This window comes from Armigeres subalbatus, chromosome 2, assembly GCF_024139115.2.
Source record: "Armigeres subalbatus isolate Guangzhou_Male chromosome 2, GZ_Asu_2, whole genome shotgun sequence".
NCBI classification, from domain to species: Eukaryota; Metazoa; Arthropoda; class Insecta; order Diptera; family Culicidae; genus Armigeres; species Armigeres subalbatus.
The window spans coordinates 13947348-13968689 of record NC_085140.1 but is presented as its reverse complement, the minus strand read 5'-3'; positions in this window follow the sequence as shown (position 1 = coordinate 13968689).

Below are 21342 nucleotides of genomic sequence, written 5' to 3'. Positions count from 1 at the left end.
GCGATTGCAACGTGGTGGCGACCCGCCGTAGGTAGGCGGCGGCGCAGCGGCGTAGGTAGGCTAATTTTATGCATAAAGCATTCTGCGGATTACTTCGGATGCTTCCAGGAGCTCCTCCAGGAATTCCTCCCGAAGTTCCTCCAGAAATTCCTCCGGAAGTTTTTCCTGGAATTCCTCCGGAAGTTTCTCCTGGAATTCCTCCGGAAGTTACTCCTGGAATTCCTCCGGAAGTTGCTCCTGGAATTCCTCTGGAAGTTCCTCCTGGAATTCCTCCGGAAGTTCCTCCTGGAATTCCTCCGGAAGTTCCTCCTGGAATTCCTCCGGAAGTTCCTCCTGGAATTCCTCCGGAAGTTCCTCCTGGAATTCCTCCGGAAGTTCCTCCTGGAATTCCTCCGGAAGTTCCTCCTGGAATTCCTCCGGAAGTTCCTCCTGGAATTCCTCCGGAAGTTCCTCCTGGAATTCCTCCGGAAGTTCCTCCTGGAATTCCTCGGAAGTTCCTCCTGGAATTCCTCCGGAAGTTCCTCCTGGAATTCCTCCGGAAGTTCCTCCTGGAATTCCTCCGGAAGTTCCTCCTGGAATTCCTCCGGAAGTTCCTCCTGGAATTCCTCCGAGAGTTCCTCCTGGAATTCCTCCGGAAGTTCCTCCTGGAATTCCTCCGGAAGTTCCTCCTGGAATTCCTCCGGAAGTTCCTCCTGGAATTCCTCCGGAAGTTCCTCCTGGAATTCCTCCGGAAGTTCCTCCTGGAATTCCTCCGGAAGTTCCTCCTGGAATTCCTCCGGGAGTTCCTCCTGGAATTCCTCCGGAAGTTCCTCCTGGAATTCCTCCGGAAGTTCCTCCTGGAATTCCTCCGGAAGTTCCTCCTGGAATTCCTCCGGAAGTTCCTCCTGGAATTCCTCCGGAAGTTCCTCCTGGAATTCCTCGGAAGTTCCTCCTGGAATTCCTCCGGAAGTTCCTCCTGGAATTCCTCCGGAAGTTCCTCCTGGAATTCCTCCGGAAGTTCCTCCTGGAATTCCTCCGGAAGTTCCTCCTGGAATTCCTCCGGAAGTTCCTCCTGGAATTCCTCCGGAAGTTCCTCCTGGAATTCCTCCGGAAGTTCCTCCTGGAATTCTTCGGAAGTTCCTCCTGGAATTCCTCCGGAAGTTCCTCCTGGAATTCCTCCGGAAGTTCCTCCTGGAATTCCTCCGGAAGTTCCTCCTGGAATTCCTCCGGAAGTTCCTCCTGGAAGTTCCTCCTGGAATTCCTCCGGAAGTTCCTCCTGGAATTCCTCCGGAAGTTCCTCCTGGAATTCCTCCGGAAGTTCCTCCTGGAATTCCTCCGGAAGTTCCTCCTGGAATTCCTCCGGAAGTTCCTCCTGGAATTCCTCGGGAAGTTCCTCCTGGAATTCCTCCGGAAGTTCCTCCTGGAATTCCTCCGGAAGTTCCTCCTGGAATTCCTCCGGAAGTTCCTCCTGGAATTCCTCCGGAAGTTCCTCCTGGAATTCCTCCGGAAGTTCCTCCTGGAATTCCTCCGGAAGTTCCTCCTGGAATTCCTCCGGAAGTTCCTCCTGGAATTCCTCCGGAAGTTCCTCCGGAAGTTCCTCCTGGAATTCCTCCGGAAGTTCCTCCTGGAATTCCTCCGGAAGTTCCTCCTGGAATTCCTCCGGAAGTTCCTCCTGGAATTCCTCCGGAAGTTCCTCCTGGAATTCCTCCGGAAGTTCCTCCTGGAATTCCTCCGGAAGTTCCTCCTGGAATTCCTCCGGAAGTTCCTCCTGGAATTCCTCCGGAAGTTCCTCCTGGAATTCCTCCGGAAGTTCCTCCTGGAATTCCTCCGGAAGTTCCTCCTGGAATTCCTCCGGAAGTTCCTCCTGGAATTCCTCCGGAAGTTCCTCCTGGAATTCCTCCGGAAGTTCCTCCTGGAATTCCTCCGGAAGTTCCTCCTGGAATTCCTCGGGAAGTTCCTCATGGAATTTCTCCAGAAGTTCCTCCTGGAATTCCTCCGGAAGTTCCTCCTGGAATTCCTCCGGAAGTTCCTCCAGGAATTCCTCCGGAAGTTCCTCCAGGAATTCCTCCGGAAGTTCCTCCAGGAATTCCTCCGGAAGTTCCTCCTGGAATTCCTCCGGAAGTTCCTCCAGGAATTCCTCCGGAAGTTCCTCCTGGAATTCCTCCGAAAGTTCCTCCAGGAATTCCTCCGGAAGTTCCTCCAGGAATTCCTCCGAAAGTTTCTCTAGGAATTCCTTCTGAATTTCCTCCAGTCATTCCCCCGATAGCTCCTCCACGGATTCCTCCAGAAGTTCATATTTAGTTCAATATTTAGTTGGATTCCCCTGTGTATCTATGACGGCTTGTAGTCTATGTGGCATAAAACTGACCAAATTAGCCGTGACGAGGACGGGATTTTCTCCCATCCTTCTTTCATTGCTAATTTCAATTCGTTGTTGTTGGTAATGGAACTTTTAAGAATTTTGACGTTCAGTACCTTTCAATGGTGCTTAATTGGTTTCATATCTGGCCTCCTTGGAGGCGTTTTGAACTGATTGGGGTATTATAGAGTAGCTACAGCTTAGTTTTTTTGGCTGTGTGCTTGGGATAATTATCATGCCGAAAGATGTATGTTCCTTGTAAGCCTAATTTCTCAGCTTAAGCTTTCACATTTTCTTTCAAAATGCGGATGAACATTTTGTGATCCATAATTCCTTCAATAATATGAAATTTTCCCACTCTGGCTGCGCTCATGCACCTCCCAGATCATAACGGAACCCCCACCTTGCTCTACTGCAGCAAAAAGGTTCTGCGGCTGTATCTCAGTATTCATTTTCCGCCATATCATACATCGGCCATTTGATCCAAATATGCTGTACTTGCTTTCGTCAGATAATATGACTTGATTCCGAAAGCACTCCTTCTTCCAGCGATATGTTTTTGGTGAAATCGAGCCGTTTTTGATAATTTGATGGCTCACTTCAAATTTCTTCGGTGATACTCACCCATTATACCCATACTTTTTACAGGTATTTATGTTTGTATTAATTCATATCATAGCACCTCTTCTCTCCAGCTCACTTGTCTACATGGGTGCACTCGTTTTAAGGTTTTTATTTTGACATTCCGTATAATAAATCGCTCATCGTGATTAGTTTACCCTTGCCGGCGACCACTCCGTTATTTGTTTTTAAAGGTTTTTGTGGCGCCGTTGCGATCAATCGTCGATTGAATGGTCGAATGGGGTCTACCAACAATTCATGTAAACTCATAAGTCAACTTGCACTAATTATGTAGGCCTAGGATGGGTTTTTTTTCACTGTGACTCATCTCTTTACCTTTTCGACCCATGGTGCCTCTATTTTCCGCGCCAAGATCAATCAAAACAATAACATTGTTTATTCTGTCATTGAGTATTAAAAAACATGTTGCTAGACACCACTAGAGTGTGCTACTGTCACTACATGCGAATAAAACTATTATACTCGTGTTTCACGTGACTTCTTTTTAAATAGACGAATACTTTTTGAGCGAGCGAAATTAAAGAAATTTAGATGTTTTCTACACGACAACAAAAGTAATTGAAGTTTCTATTTGTTTTTGAATAATAATCATGTACTGATAAGTTTTCAAATCAAATTTAGAAGAAAGTTTTATGATATCGCTTCTATCCCGCCTAAGTTTTATATTTTACTAAAAAAATATGCAGCTAGACGAATACTTTTTGGATCCATTGTATCTTTCGAAAGTTGCATGGAATTCCCCTCCGAGAATTCTATCGGAAATTCCTTCAAGAATTCTGCTCGAAAATCATTTAGAATTCAGAAGTTCCTTCAGAATCGACAGAGGACAGGCAACGCCCTCAACTGCATGGCTACGAAGCCCACCAATCCAACATCAAATCCATTTCGGTTTGAAGACTTTATCGGAAATGAGAATGAATTCCACATATATACTTGAAAGTTGGGGCCGTCCTTTGCCGTGTGGTAAGCTGCGCGGCTACAAAGCAAGATCATGCTGAGGTTGCCTGGGATCGATTACCAGGGGCACCTTTTTTGGGCATAAACCTGGACATGTAATGTCAATAAAGAAGAGAAGTACATGGACGCAGATAAATGTCATATACTAGATAAAACTTTTGTACGAAACCCTACTGGTTCAATAGCCCTTCGACGTGGTAAAAAATACTCGGCGGCGAGGTAAATTTTCGTACGGTGGCGCACCGATTCATTTCTGATGGCAGTGGCGGCGAAAAAAATAGTCGGCGGCGGTGGCGCGGCGTGGTGGCGTACAGGTCTAGTTGGAAATGCCAGCGAGTGTGCGAATGTGTAAGTGTAGAAATTGTCGTGGGTCCGCGACGTTAGGCATAAGTACGTTAGGCATAAGTACGATAGGCATTTTTTTTTATTGACTTTATTAAGGAGACTTTCAGCCCGAGGCTGGCTCGTCTCCGGCCGATAGGCATAAGTACGTTAGGCATACCAGACTTCAGGCATAATGTACGTTAGGCATAATGGACGTTTGGCATAATTCTTCCTTCTTTATGTCATAGGCTGCTCTTTAGGTCATTTCATGCCTAACGTCCATTATGCCTAACGTACATTATGCCTAGCGTCCGATATGCCTAACGTCCTTTATGCCTAACGTACTTATGCCTAACGTCTTTATGCCCAACGTAGTTATGCCTAACAGAGTATACCCATTGTCGCGACCAGGGATATCAGTTATCCACCTCGAGATCGGAACGGATTCTTGTTAATTTGCTTCTTTTTGATGCTTTTTTTTATTCACTTTCTTACTTTTACTACACCAATGATTTCCTACTTCAAACAGCAAGTTTTTGTGACTTTCTAATGCTTTTATTTTTTTAATGGGACTGGGGCAAAACGCCCGAAAGGTGGTGTAAAATGACTCAATTGCGTGTGAAATAGTGATGAATGGTTGTTTGTTTGGTCTGAACGGATTGAAGAAAATCCTAGAAAGAATAGAAAATCATAAAATTTAAGTAAAACAGAAGAGGTTTTGCTCATTTTCTTGTTCCATTGTAGCTCGATAATGAACAACTAGTATTGAATTGTAATAGTAACATTCGTATAAAAATATCTCACAAAAGATCATATGAGTGAATTTATGAGAGAGATACTTTTGCCCCATGTTTGCTTGTATTGTTAGCAATACCTTTACGACTAGTTTAACCCAAACAATCTCATGACTACTTAAGAACCGATTGAAATAAACCAATAAAATATGTTTATTTGGCCTCCAAACTTGATGTCGCTCAATATTTCCAAAAATGTGTCAATTGAAATGCATCCATATTACATTGATAAAAATGTAATTGAGACCCAGAGAAATTGGCTTAAACATTCAACATTAGGATTATTTCATTGACCGTTTTGTAATCTGTTAATTGAAAGATTTAAGAAGGTTTTTCCTTTGCTAGTCTTTTCAAGCTCTCAAATGAAGTTTTCATCGCTAATCGCGTTATCCTTTTCTCATTCTTAATTTTTTTATTGATGAGTTATGAAAAGGGAAAGGAAATCGATTGCTGATGTCGCTATATGAACAACTCATCTTAAACGGCTGATTGCAATGACGGCATCTAATCACTGTTAATGTATTGTATTTGTTACATATAAATTGTTCTACTCTTCAATGCTAGGAACGTGTATGATGCGCTTCACTTGCAGATACTTCATTCTGTTGGTTCGATCCCTTATAAAGAGAACACTGGCTTTTGGACTGCACTTTCAAGTCAAGTGCATCATATCACGGCATCCGACTCATGAACTCGATCGAAACAGCATCACGATAACACTCAGAAATTGATTGCAGTTTTGAAGTTTTTTCGTTTCCCATGGTTTTCTTTATAACCGCTTCCGGTATGGAAAAAGTAGTATAAGCCAACGGGATGAGTTTTTTCTTCTTCTTAAAGCCATAAACACAAAAATATAAAAAAATATACGGAAGCACCACTGATTCGGAATAAAGTTCGTACGGCGTAGAACTGCCAAGATTGCAGCAAATATGAAGGAAAACTTGTAGACTGTTTTCATTTTTTTTTTTCGGATTCAGTTCTTTACGGAACGTCACAGATAAAGAGCTTTCAGAATTGGGGATTTCTGAGAAAATTCCCCTGAACAACCCTCGAAAAGTCAACCGACGCGTTGCAACGCAGAGGATTCCGAGCAAAGCTGTGGGTCGGAGCAAGACGAAACAATGTTGTTTGAAGCTTTACAATGCCGGGCCCTATAAAGAACATAGCTGATGTGTTTTTATTTTCGGAGAATTGCGCGTGTCGGGTGTTTTTGCTGCTTGCGTTGAAGGCTTGTTGGTTTCTTTTTTCTCCTGGCTTTTTATGTAAGAGGCGTCCTTATTTTATTGTGGCAATGCGGCTGCTATTATTGCGCTTTGCTTATGCTGAACGCAGCGCAATAATTTATTGTTAGATTCAATGGAGATTTCACCAGGGATGAATTCAGATTGGATGCGCACTCGTTAACAATAAATTAGGAAAATTTGAATGCGAATGGATATTTTACGGTGTAGTCAATAGCGGAAAAGAAATAACAGCAGTAAGCTCGTTGTTCAATTCATTTTTGGTTAAGTTAATATACGAATACATTTTATGAAACTTTTTATCAGAATATATTGATTCATTAGATGACTTGACGTTGTTTCATATTAACTAATGAACATAAGAATTGAAATTGATAAGAATATCCAACGATATTAATGCATTGATCTAATAATGCTACAAGCAAATTAACTCATAAATTGTTCATCACGACGGAATATTATCATGTAAGCTTGAATAATACTGTGGAACAGCTCATTAAATTCAAATCGTGCTTTCTTTTCACTTCACGGATTGAGATCTACCGCTGGCTAGCAGATAGTGAAAATCGCACTTTAATCCTCCCACACGATTCGAGTTCTTATGCGGCTAAATTTCATTATGGATCCCCTACTGGACGCATCTTTTCTATCGTTCAGAAAGAACCATCTTTTTCAGTTTTTACTATGAACAGCCCAGAGGCTATTTCTTACTTTTTTTCCTTCTCCTCCGACCACATTCTAGAGTTTGCACGAGCTATATCATAGTGGACCGACAAGTATCGTATTTTGAGAGGAAATCATTTATCTTCAATATTTCAATATTTCTTCATTTTTAGCAGGAAAAGTTGCAAAATATGCTTTATGCATGTTCCTATGACACAAATTTGTCAATGCCAGTACCCTACAGTGATTTGAAAGTGAATTTGCTTTTCATTCGTCCCCCATTGCGTTCCGTTCTAGGTCCATTCCCATTCACAGTACCGTTTGCAGGAGAACGCTCAAAGCGCCCAATTAATAAAGTTTTTCTCCATCACTCCTGCGCCGGCGGGTTTTGTGATTCCGTAATATGCACCTTCCATTCTAGTTGGTACCATGCTTCCACTTCAGCAAGCTTCACTTGTTTGAGGATGCTAAGTACATACGCGGTAGATGGTCCTGAAGATGAGAGGCTGCCTGTTCACTTTGTTGTAAGGACGTTGCGGAAGACACGTACCACAAAGTGCACACTCAAGTGCAAGTTGCAGTCGCTTCAATGCTGCTTCCTGTCTTGTGGGGTCTCGTAGAACTGGTACAGCTGTGGGTAGTACAGACATATGAATATTAATTGTACTGTGGCAGAGAAGATTTTTCAAAGGACTAATATCCTTTAATTGCAGGCTTCGTATTGTCTTTGAAAGCTGGCCTTTTGTCGGTTGTTATATGAAGATTAAGTGATGTGTGTAATGTGGAATGAATGGCCCAGGAAGGATTACCGTGTGTTAGCACGATAGCTTACAGTGGATAAATGCATATACTTTATCATCCCGGAGAGCTTTTCTTATAAATCAAAGAACTAGGCGATGCAATTGAATATTTGTAAGAATCAAGAATCAATTGTAATGATCGATCATAGAAGTGTTTGGTTTGGTTTCGTGCTGGTGAGTATATTAATGAACGAATGAGTGATCATCGTAATGCTTGGTTCTGCTTTTTGCGTTCGATAAATTTTGCGTTTGAATGCGAGTGCGCGATTAATCGTTTTCATTAGTGTACATTAACAAATGTAACATTAACATTACTAGCACTCCCTCCCTAGTTGCATTCGACGCAAAGTCCTATCCCATTGTTTTCTATCAAAAACTAGTCGACCCGGCAGACGTTGTCCTGCATAGTAGGCGAAAATGTGGGTTGAGAATTGTCCATGCAAAACATCCATACGAATCTTAATTTAAGTTTTTCGCGATTTACTCAACCTTACTCGTGATTTTCGCATGGGTAAATATCATATAAACCCGTCGGAAACGATAACGAACATATCTGCTGAAGAAATAAAGAAAATCCATCCAGCCATTTTCGAGTTATGCGGATACGAACACAGACCATTTCATTTTTATTATATAGAGAGGATAGGGGATATTCAGACCTTTTTGTAGATAATACAGAAAAACAGATATACTTAGGAGAAGGGTCGTCTGGCCGAAAACCATTGGCCTGCATGCAGGGCCGGATTTAGACGGAAGGGGGCCCCGGGCCGACAGCTTGTGGGGGCCCCAAATGTACAAAAAAGGTTGGTTTTGGTACATAATATTTGTGGGGGCCCGGGGCCACGGCCCCCCGGCCCCCCGCTAAATCCGGCCCTGCCTGCATGCCATTTGGCCGAAGGCCACAAGGCTGAAAGTCGTTTGGCTGAATATACTATTTGACCGAAATTCATTTGGCCGAACAAGTCACTGGGCCGAATATGAAATTTGGCGAAGAGAGACGTCTCTTTACGCACTTCGCACTTCTCTTTTTTTCACAGTGAGAAATGAGATATGATTAGTGAAAAGTGAGAAGTGAGAAATGAGAAGTGCGAAGTGAGTAGTGAGAAGTAAGACGTCACACTTCTCACTTTTTACTAATCCAGGGGCGTCGCGTGGAATAATTGGGAACCTGTTCAAAAATGTTCATTAATCAAATAACATTCTTATTAACCCTTCAGCACGTGCGCGGTCCTGAAACGCCCGTGCAGGCTCGCTCGTATGAGGTTTTTTCGTTAGTGTTGTACACTAGTGGTTTAAGAGGTGGGGCGCTAGCACGCTTTGTTTCCAAAGGCAACGTTCTTGCACCAAGTGGTGCCCTACCAAATAACTATGACTGGCACTGGCGCCACCAGTGACCATCGGAAAAATATCTTTATAAAGCTCACTTTTCGTTGTTGGCCGTTAGCAAGGGAAAAGCATCATGCAACCGATTAAATTTTCATTGAAAAAGTAAGGTTATGCAGATCATTTGTTTTATTACCATACTAAGGCCGGAGTGGTCTGTGCAGTATATAAAAGTCTTCTCCATTCAGCTTGGTCCATGGCTGCACTTCGCCAACTACGCAGTCTGCGGAGGGTCCGCAAATCGTCCTTCACCTGATCGATCTACCTTGCCCGCTGTGCACCTCGCCTTCTTGTTCTCATCGGATCGTTGTCGAGAACCATTTTCACCGGATTACTGTCCGACATTCTGGCTACGTACCCGGCCCACCGCAGTCAGGTTATGCAGATCAATACAGCTATATTTGAGCCACATATTACAAGATACAATTTTGCAGATTATTGGTACAACAATGTTCCACATTAGCATTAGCATTAGCATTAGCATTGAGCAATTCGCACAAATTCGTAGGTGGTACAAGCCAAGACTATTGTACGAGAGTAGCATCACTTTCATCCGTTACCACAGATATTGATTCGGGACTAATCACTATCTCTTAGATGGAAGCAATGCACTCTCCAATAGTCGAGATCTGTCCTGGCCACGTCCTTGCGAATGCTGGGGAAGGGGAAGGATGGTTAGTCGGACACCTACTTAAGAAAGATGCAGAGAACTCTACGACCTCTCATAGGTGCCACGGGAGGTTTTGGAATTGTTAATGTGGAAGGTTATAACAGTAGGAATCGTGTTGGTAGAACGTGAAACACAGAAAGAACTATGATAGAAATACAAAGTAGGAAAGGGACGAGCCTGGAATTGAACCCACGACCTCCTGCTTATAAGGCAGAAGCGATAGCCACTAGACCACCGAGCTCGTCTGGTACAACAATGTTCCACATGCAGAGAAATCCTCGAAATATATGAACTTGAACAATATTGAAATAGAAGAGCAGTGCTAGTAACAACTCTGCCACATAATATGCTGTAGACAATTAATCAACTACGTTCAAATAACTATGCTGAACCAAGCTGCTCCCCACGGACTAAGTCAAATATGTACATGGAAGAAATAAACTACCCAATAGTGAGTTCAATTCACCCAACCTTGAACATCCGTACGGGAAGCCAAAATTGAGTAAATGGGGCCGAAGTAGTTTGCCTTCACTCCCATGTTAAAAAAGGACCCAGCGGAAAATTTATTTTCCCAAATGGAAGTTTATTTCACGGCTTCCCATATTGAACTGGCGTCGTTGGATTGTTTCGCTCTTTTGTTTTTGACAACAGAAGAAAGAGTTGATGAAAGAGAAGTGAAAAAATGTCTCAAAAAAAAGTTTAAAAAAACTCAACGGTGGGTACTTTTTTTCTTCCGTGTACTGTTGTTACTACTGACATCCGTATCATTTGTAATTTTGTATTCCGCGCATTCCATATTAGTTAAAGCGACAGAATAATCTGTCTTTTGCTCGTTCAAATTTGAAGTTGAACGAGTTGCAACGAAATGTAAGAAGGTGTTGATATTATGCTCGCAGTGTGTTGCAGCGGTTAGTTCCCAACAGACGAACATAGAGAAATTTTTCCTCAAAATTCTCTCTCATATTTTCTTCTTCGTTCACGTGGAAAACTTGAACGAACTGCGACGCCGTTTCGTTGCAAGGTTTGTTGCATCGCTTTGTGTTCTACATGTAGGCGAGAAGAGACAAAAAAGAACGTGTTTGGATGCAAGAGTATCTTTTTGTGCATTGGAATGATTCAAACACCAAACGCCTGAATACAAAAAGGATGGCTAGCCTATAATTCATATGTGTAGAATGGCTCTGAAACAAATTTGAATGTAGCTGTTGCAACAGCTCTGCTTTCTGCGAACCAGTGAAACTATGTTTTTGAACACAAGATCAAAATATAATCTTCATTAGTTTGCCTACCTGTGCAATGAACAGGTTGAACAGGCCGACCAGATGACACTGCACTAATCATATCTCACTTCTCACTGTAAAAAGTGGAAAGAGCGAAGTATTAAGGGAGACGCCTTTCTTCTCATTCATAATATCTAACTTCTTATTTCTCACTTTTGCAGAGAGAAGTAAGAAATGATGATTGAGAAGTGAGACATCAAATGACCTATTTGGCCAAATAACATATTCGGTCGAATGACTTGTTTGGCCAATGTCCTATTCGGCCAAATGATCAATTCGGCTATATGACCTATTCGGCCAAATGACATGATCGTCTAAATGACCTGTTCGGCCGTATGACCCATTCGGCCAGATGGGTTTCAGCCTAATGGTTTGTTCGACCTTGTGGCATTCGGCCGAATAGGTTTCGGCCAACCGACCTTTCCTTATGGCACAATTTCGCACTTATACGCCAAGGGATCAAAATTTCAAACTGAACATTAGGATCCAATATCTGTAAGACACAAAAATATACATATTAAGTTACAAGAAGAACATTTTTTCACTGGAAAATGATTTGGGAGCATTGTTTAATAGCCAATCAAAGTAGCAGACTTTTAGTATGCAAAAAAGTCTCCCTAATAAAATTTTTACAAATATGCTACATTCCACTTATTTAGGTGCAAATGTATTGGTGAATACGTTAAATACAGTTTTCATTGACCTTTTTGTGTGCACATTGATTGCTTCGAAAATTTTAGTTTTCATGAGATATTTGTACTTTAAAAACAGTGACATTGAAATGGTGTCGCGTTACGAAAACAGTCGTATAATAGATACTACACAAAAAGTACAAACATTAAAAAAGTAATATTGCGGATTCTCTTAGTAGTCGTCAAGAGCCTTCTTTTTGTGTATTAAGATCCAAAATCGGAGCATTTTTCATGAAGTTGCACTAGGTACAAAAGTATGGAGTCGCGTTGCGCGAATTCAATGGGATGAGCACATAAGGGATAAAAGTTTTCGGTTTATTGATACAGCATCACAATGGCTTAGAAATTGAGAAAAAGTTTCTTTTAAGTAAATTAGGGCTTGTACATGAATAGCGTAACAATTGAGGGTGTAATGAGGATGTGTCATTTGATAACTGTCCATACTACAGTCAAACCTCCATAAGTCGATGTTGAAGGGACCGTCGACTCATGGAAATATCGAGATGTGGAATAGAAAATCCTTGGGAAGCTGATTGAAGGGACCATCACAGTAACCCAGAAAATATTTTTTAATATGACGTAATATGCTTCCATGAGTCGATATAAAGTCATGAAACATCGACTCATGGAAGTTTGACTGTACAAACAATGGGTTACCGTACCAAAATGTTACGAAGTGGTGGGAAATTACAAATGTTTGGAGTTTGCGTAGTACTCATTGGGGTTGTCCACTAATAAGTCACGTGAAACTTGAGTTATTTTTTTTTACTCGGATGGATTGTGAGGCTTTTTCAAATCCATTTCGCAGCGCTCAATATCACCATGCTCTCATTTGAGTAAACGTAACGAAACGCTCTCGGAAACGGTTTTCTTCTACCATGTCACGGACCATCAAACTTGTTTGTGGATAATTGCATTCTATTCGTTTTTCAATCGTTCGTTCATTTGCAAGGCTCATTTGACGTGAAGCATTACGGAGCCGCAATCATGTTTTTTTATCTTGATTCTTAAACATATTTTTAGCTTCGAGGAGCCGAAAGACTCGTATTTTTATTCTGCATTTTATTTGATGATTTTCACTTTTTGCCTTTCTCGTATACTAAGTATACGCAAAGGCTATAATTTCGCTCCAAAACCAAACTTTTGATAGAAGGCTCGGAGACCCATAGTGTTATATACCAATCGACTCAGCTCGACGAATTGAGGTGATGTCTGTTTGTGTGTATGTATGTATGTGTGTGTGTGTGTATGTGTGTATGTGTACAAATTTTGTAGACACACTTTTTGGAACTTAGCATTAACCGATTTACTCGCAACAAGTCGCATTCGACGGGGAATGCGGTCCCATTATTTGCTATTGAAAATTGGCCTGATCGGACATTGCATTTCGGAATTATTGAAAAATCATTGTTTTTTCCCAAGGGTCCCCCCTTGGAAAAAAAAATTTCAAAATCTAAAAAAAAATTTTTTTTCAAGAATGTTGGGAATGCATAGTAATTGATGCAAAAACATGCAAAATGATAGAAAATATGCGATCTATCCCCCTAAAGTGCTTTTTTGACCTTTCCTATGTGATTTTTTCAGTACATTTTACGATGCACGAGAAAGGCATCATCGCCGCTAGGTTGATTAATCTGGGTTTTTTTTGGTTAATTTTCCTTTCGTTCGCACTCACTAGCTCGGTAATTTTGTTTTATCTTTAATCGAGATCGTTACAGCCGAGTGCTCCGTCCATAAATTTTTGCTGATATCTCAGCTGAAAAAAATGTTTGTTTATTACAGCATTCAAAGAAGCTGCCGTAAACATACGTCAATTTTTCAATATTTCAGCTTAAGAATTTAACAGAGATTTGCGCAGTAAATATCGGTTAAATAATTTAAGTGTGTTGGTCACCGGCAGTCGAAAATATACATAATGAATAGCATCAGGCAAAAAACCAGAGGCGCCTCGTCCATACGTTCTACCTGTTCATGGAACAGGTAACCATTTTTAGTTCAGAATTAGGAAACTAATGTCCTTACAATTCATTTCTAAGCAATTAACTATTAGGACATATAATTACCCAGTGAAATTTTTAAACAATGTTTCACGTAATGTTATGGTTTAATATCTAACGAAACAAAATATTGCGTAGACAGATCAACTCAACGCCACATGCTTTGCGTACAGTTACAGTCGCATAGCACCTAAATATTGTGTTTCTCCGACGGATAACAGCACACCACATCACATAGAAAGCTGAAAAGTCGTACGATTCATGATAAAGAACCAACAGCAGCGCTGCCAGAAGTCAAATTTGCGCCATGACAAAAGTTTTAAAATAATTTCCTTCTTGGTATGTTCACTCGTTCACCGCGAGCGGAGAACCAGCGTGAGCGTTGCCAGTTTTTTTCGTTTCCTCACATCATCTTCTTTCGAATGCGAAGCAGGCACGTTTGGATGCAAGTTCTGCTATGTTGCGCAGGAGTCCAACCCGTTCGACGCGCTGCGAGAACAATCAACGGCGCGACGTACCTTCGGTTAGACTCGGTCAGAGTGTCGGGCTGTGCTTTGCCGAAAGGCGCACCGCGCACGCTTTCGTTCATCCTTCGATGATTGGGAACGGTTTGTTTTTCTTTTTTCTCCTGATGATTATGCATCATAAACAGCATAAACAATTCAGCATCAAGAACAATATTAAATTAATGTTTGAGTTTTCGAAAGAGACATCAAAATTTGATAATTATAATAAAATATTCTAAAATTGAACTATTTAATGTTTTTTTCCCCAAATAATCAAAATCAATCAACTTAGAGAAAAAGGCATAGTTTTCACAAAATTTGAAAAACTTAATAACTCGAAAACATTTCAGTGGACTGGGGTCGCATCAAATGATGATACTAATGATGGTTTAAATATGTGAAAGTTTTTAAATGCTAGATGCGATGGGTCCTGTGCTGTGCCCGAATGGTGGAAATGGAAAGATCCGATTTGGAAGATCTCTATTCTGAGCAATATCCAGTTATCGTCAACTGTTACCAAGTTAGATTTCAGACGACTCAGTTTTAAGTGCATCTTAATTTAAAACATTTTTGGAACAAAAGAGATTAATAAGCTGTTTATTGTTTTGTAAATCCTTTCTATTTAAATTGTTTTTTTTTCTAATGTTTGGTTACGTTGTACAAGAAAAGGTTGTAATATTAGATTAAATACACAACTTTCATTCGAAACCACTCAGCTTGATGCATATTTTTTTAGAAGGCTGGTAGAACAGGTGTACCAAAAGTTCATAAGACGCCCCTGCAAAAAACTTCACCAAACCACTGCACTGCCCATGATTTCATAGTTGACGTAACAACCATTGCACTTTCGCACGTATTTCGAATAATTTAGGGACAAATATCGCATATTCAAAACATTTCAACCCGTAAGCACTTGAATGAGGATTGTAACAAGTATCGATGTTACAGCGATCGAATTACCTTAGTAAACGCCTAATAAATCAAACTCGCTGAAATTCCGAATGGCCTATCGAAAATAGTTAACAGAGAGTTGCTAAGTGATAAATTGAAAATTTATTGATTTGCATGTTATGTTAATCGAGATGAACCAGCCTTGAGCTAAAAATCTCCTTAATAAAGACATATTATATCAGGCATCCGAATGAACTTCGCTTTGACCTGAGTGAATATACAATAATGAGACAATTATTTTTCACCAGGACATAAACACTATTTTCAAAATTGAGTAATTATTTTCTGAGTACTGTTGATGAGAGCTTAAAGATTTAAAATGCATATAAGTAGTGCACTCAGAGCACAACGCATTCGCTCTTGTGATAAACATTGGTTGAGACATGCGACGAAAACCAATCTCTTTGAGGAAAAATGAAAAGTTGAAAACACACCACGTTCCAGTAGATGCGTGGAGTGAAAAACGACAGAAATATTCCTCTTCAACATTCCTGAGCTTCTTGGGCCATTATCACCTATCAAAAAGGCAATATGGAACTCAGTGTAAAAACTCACTTCTAGGGGGAACGATCGTCTGACCACGTACTTAAAAACCTATCCGAATCATACTTGGGTGTTACTAATATAAAAATAGGAAAACCCATTACCATTTATTTCGTTTTAAAAACTAGATATGTGATAGGAATGGAATTGGATCAGTTCTAAATATGTGCCGGTTAGTCCCTCAAACCCAGGTGGGTGGCACGCCGCCATGTTTTTGTAGCCAACATCTTACTGTAAAATTCACGATAGTATGTGTTTTGTGTACAAACATCACATTTGATTCTCATTATGATACAGAACTGTCAGTGGGGTACGGTCGCGTAATGTTGGCTGCAAAACAAACCTATTGTGTGAGATAGGGATGCCACCGGGCTGCTCAAAGCTCAATAACCAAAACTCCTGATCGTGACCACCAACTCGAACTACATTCATCGATAGATAATGTGAGAATATCCTGTGTCGAATACAACATGTCGCAACGAAATCGGCTGAAAATACATATTCTATCAACGATAAACACGTTTGCGTAACGCGACACCATTTGCAGAATACTGTTTGTCGATCAGCGTAACGCGGCGGTGTTGATATCAATTCAGTATTTTTCTTATAATCTCCGTTTTTTCCCGCGATTTTAATTCACAGCCTCATTTCTGTTGATGTATACGAGAAATGCTTAGAATAAATCGAGACTCCAAACCGTATATCAGAGCTAAAAAACGCACTTGCATTTCAAAAAGTGAAAAAGTGCAATTCAGCGATGGTGTCGCGTTACGAAATGCAGTGCGTTATATTTACCATATTCGAAGCGAAAAATCTCAAAATGAATAGTCTATCATAAAGAAAATTTAGTGAGGATAGTTTTACACCTGTTTTTTTTTGTTAAAAATAAAAATAAATAAATAGATTTACACCTGTTTAATCATGTGTCTCCGAAGCTAATTTTCAAATGCAGATCTAATTTCTCGCTGAACGTTACGCTAGAATGTGCCATATACTTGACATGTCTTTTGGAAGATGGAGAATAGAAAACAAGAATTGTTTCACCATCTCACCCAAATTTCCGTTAAATTTAAAATTTGTGCTAATGAGTTACTGCTCGCAACTCCGGTGCTAGGAAATGGGTTGTTTAGCAGGGAAAAATATGAAGTTTTTTATAGTTTAACATAAAGAGCATGCTTTTCTGATCTCCAACATATTTTTATTTTGTATGTAAACCTTTTATTGTCATTTTTGTACAGCAAACAATAAGCCATTTCAATCGATAAAATGACACTAACATTCATAGAATGACAGTTGGCCTTGTAGCATTAGAACACATTTTTAGTCCCATATCAATTTTAAATGCTAATTAAAAATAGTTCCGGGTCTCCAAAAATTCTGTAAAATTGGGGTTAGGCTCAGTTTTTTATGCAGATTCAGAATATGTAAAAACATATATACCCCTAAGCAACCCAATTAGTCATTCATTACTATATGGATGACCGACAGTCTTTTCTTGCGTACCAAAAACGTTTTCCTAGCAGCGATGAATACAGGTAGGAGAACTTTCGCATCACGAGGTTTTCACTTCTTAGCATAACCGTACGCCATGTCAACGGTTCATAGAGTGTAAATCGAGGAAATAAGCGAGCGTATAAAGCTCTTCGATTACGTTGATGTTGATTATCTGAAAACTGAACGAAACGCCTCCACCGTTTATATTGAATTCTGCGGTTGCATTGACGCTAGCTTTTCATCTCAGATGAGCACAAAACTATGGAAAAGGAAGAACATCTTATTACAGATTAGAACTACATTAAGTTTCAGAGCACAGCAGAATGTCGTAAAACCCAGGTGGCGATGATTCAATTTGATATTAAGCATAAATCGTTAATTTTAAGATAAATTGGGAAAATTTGATATTTCTGTTATCTCGAGCATAACATATATCAACAAAATAAATAGAAGACAATAACCCAAATCAAATTTAAACACATTGTATTGCATCATTCTGGAATTTTTGCGGATCTAATTGCTAAAGATCATATCAATTGATTTAATGTTCACGTTTTCTATAACTTTGATTCCAACTAATTGACAATCACTTATTGTAGGCATTGAAATGTGAATCCAAATGTTGTACTATTGCTGTTTGCAATTGTATATAGAATTTGACTCTGGAATGTATTTAGTAAAGCAATTTTCGAATGTCATTAAATAAACCTTCACTGTAGCATTGATTTTCGAGTACGGCAGGAAATCAGCACAAACTTTATTTCGACGGTAACATTAAGAAAATAACTCGTACCATGCTCACATGCAAAGAAAACACGCACATCATTTCGGAAGTGCTAACTCGGTGCATAAATTAAAACCAAATTAACATTCCTCTGTTTGTTCAAGTGCGCTCTTTTTCTGGAGCTTTTGTCACCAGAATCCTTTTGAAAACGGCGGAATGACAGACGTTGGGTGAAACTCTAACGCGCGAATGAATTTTGAATATGTCAAGCACGGTATGGGGCGACACCGTTCTTAGAACTGTCCTTAACTTTGCTTATACTTCGGCTGACGCTAAGAGAAGTTGTTACATGATTTTAAGCATGATAATAAATACTATTGTACTTTTTTATCTAGATGTGCTTTAACATTGTAGAAACAACACCTCGATAAATCTACCCATCGATGTTGGCACCTTTCTTGTTATAAAGGATAAAATGCATATAAGAAAATTCCGTTTAGTGCAACTTGTACAACTTGTTCCCCACAACCATATCACCCTGCAAGTGATAACAAATGAGCTTTTTAAAATTCTATAAAAGGGATAGCTTTCTAATAAAACTAGAAGCTCAAGGGCCCAAATTTAAAAATATGAACAATAGTTATGCCACACCGTAAACTATTCAAAAACAAGCAAAAAACAAAGGCAGTCATGATTGAAAACTTAAACTTTACAGCGGAAACGGAGTGGATTAGTATCGAGAATTTTGTGAATATCCTTGGAGTGCAGTATGGAGATAACATAAAACAAGCACAGAAACAAAATTGGCAGTCCGTTCTCAATGGAATTCGATCACGTCTCTGGCTCAACCATCCAAGGAAATTGAATCTCATTCAAAAGACAATTCTGATCGATATCTACGTCAATTCGAAGGCTTGGTATATGGCTTCAAACTTGACGATCAGCATGGGTTTTGTTAACAAAATCAAAACAGAAATCGGAAAGTTCTTATGGTACGGTCAAAATTTGCAAAGAGTCGCCTATGGAAACATAATATTACCGAAACTTCGAGGTAGATTGAATTTGCATTGTATGGAAACAAAATCAAAATCACTGCTAGTTAACCGTCTGATAAGTCTGGTTTCGCAAATTCCTTTCCTTAGCAGCTTCCTTGAAAATCAAACTGTTTCGGTACCTCTGATCTTTAGCCATATACTCCTAGTAAAAACGGAAATATCTAGACTGTCGGAAATCATATTGAACGCACCATCGTCATCAGAAATTTATCGGCACCTTCTGTTCTTGGCACCTGATCCTGGTTTTGTATCGGAGGAACAACGTGATTGAAAAATGGTTTTCAAACATCTTCATAGCAGAGAACTTACGTCTAAGCAGCGTTCTAACTGGTATCTGGTCATGCACTCCAAAATCAAACATCGGGAATTGCTGTACCGATGAGGCATTATCGATAATCCGTTCTGTGAAATTTGTCCTGAAGAGCCAGAGTCTGTAGAACATAAACTGTTTCGATGTCAAAGGGTGCGAGACATCTGGAGATCCCAGAGAAGACATTTACTGTCCAGAGTACACAATTTAATCAGCTTTGAACCACATGATTTTATTTATCCTGTGCTTAGAAACGTGAATAGGAATTCGAAACGGCTAAGGATCAGATTAAGCTTATAGGATGGTCATACCACACCACACTGCAGCACAGAAATTGTTTACAAAAATATTCTAATGCAGCTGGGACATAAGGGGACCAGAAGAGCATAGTTCCATGGAAATATCTTAAAGAATAATTTCTGTGCTGAAGGGTGGTGTGGCACAATCATCTTGCAAGCTTTTTCTAGTTTCCAGCTCTTTTAGAATATTTTTGAGAATTATTTATTTTCTGCACCGTTGATTGATACGACCATCCCTGCAAGCTCATTCTGGTTTCAGAAGTTCCCAGTTCCAATAAAATACTATTGAGAATAATTTCTTGGCTGCAGAATGGTGTTCTATGACCATCCTTCTTGTAATTTCTGGTCGCAAGAGGTCCTTATTTTATTACAAAACTATCCTGTTTCCAGGAAATTAAGAAACGCAGTTTGATCTTGCAGGGTGGTATATTATTGGGCAGGATTTGAATCCAAAGGAGAATGAGAAAATCTTTCACTTATCATGTCTGTATACACTCTCGATAGGTAGCATATCATGAGAGACGTTTTTCGGTAGCTGTTACGATAATAAACTGATTCGGGGGGCTACAACCCATGATATTTTTTTTAAAAAAAGCCCCAAATGCGAGGGGTACCGGTTCCGATGATGCATTTCAACTTGTTTTACACAGCTGTGCGAAAAAATATAGTCCCCAGAATGAAAAGAGCGAGGACAAAGCGTTTTATCAAACCCCATCGGTGGGGGGCGCCTATCCAAATCAGTTTTATTGCAACTTGTATACAAGTGCGATAGTTTTGTTTTCATGGCTTGTTATAATTCGAAGAGGTGTTTGCCTCTCTTTTATCGTTGTTCGTTATCTATTGAGAGCGATTTCTGCAAACCCTGGTATTGGGTAACAAGCTGTACTAATAATAATTATTTCGAAATTCATCTTGCGTCAAACTTGATGATTTTAGAAAACAACTAGCTTTATGTACCCGGCCTTGCTCGGAATTGCCAGTTTGGTTCGCAGTTTTTTTTTTCACAATCGGAAAATGATGAAACCAATTGATCAACAGGGTTATTGTGTTTACCTATTGATACTTCATCATTTGATTAAAAGAAGAAACATTGACTGATTTTGAAGAAAGATCAAACTCACAATCGCCTTATGGCGGGCAAACGTATATTTCTAAAGAAGGAAAAACATCCACCGATGCCGGGCAAACGCATATTTTGAAAGAAGACATTACACCCACCATTGCCTAAATCCGGGCGAATGCCTACTTTTAAAGAAGCAATCACTCCCACCATCCAGAAGGAAGCACATTAATCATTGCTTTTGACTGGGCAAACTATGATTCTTATGAAGGGTAACAATTATCATTGATTTATACCCGGCAAATGCATTCTCTCTATGAAAGGTTCTTCTAATGCTGTTCATAATTATCCAAAATGTCGAATGACCTTAGGCCAAATAGTGTTATGCTAATAGGATATGTGTATTGGGAAGTATCATTTTCGGGAAATATTATATTCGTTTAAGTCATTTTTGATATTAAATGTTATTTTCGGTAAAATGTTACTGTCGAGGATTTTGTATTTTTGAAGAATTCTGGCAATCGGTTTTCGGAGAATTGTACAATGTTAAAGAACCTCGAATGAACTTAATAATAGAAAATTTAAATTATGTCTAAAGGATTTAGAAGTCGTTTTCTAA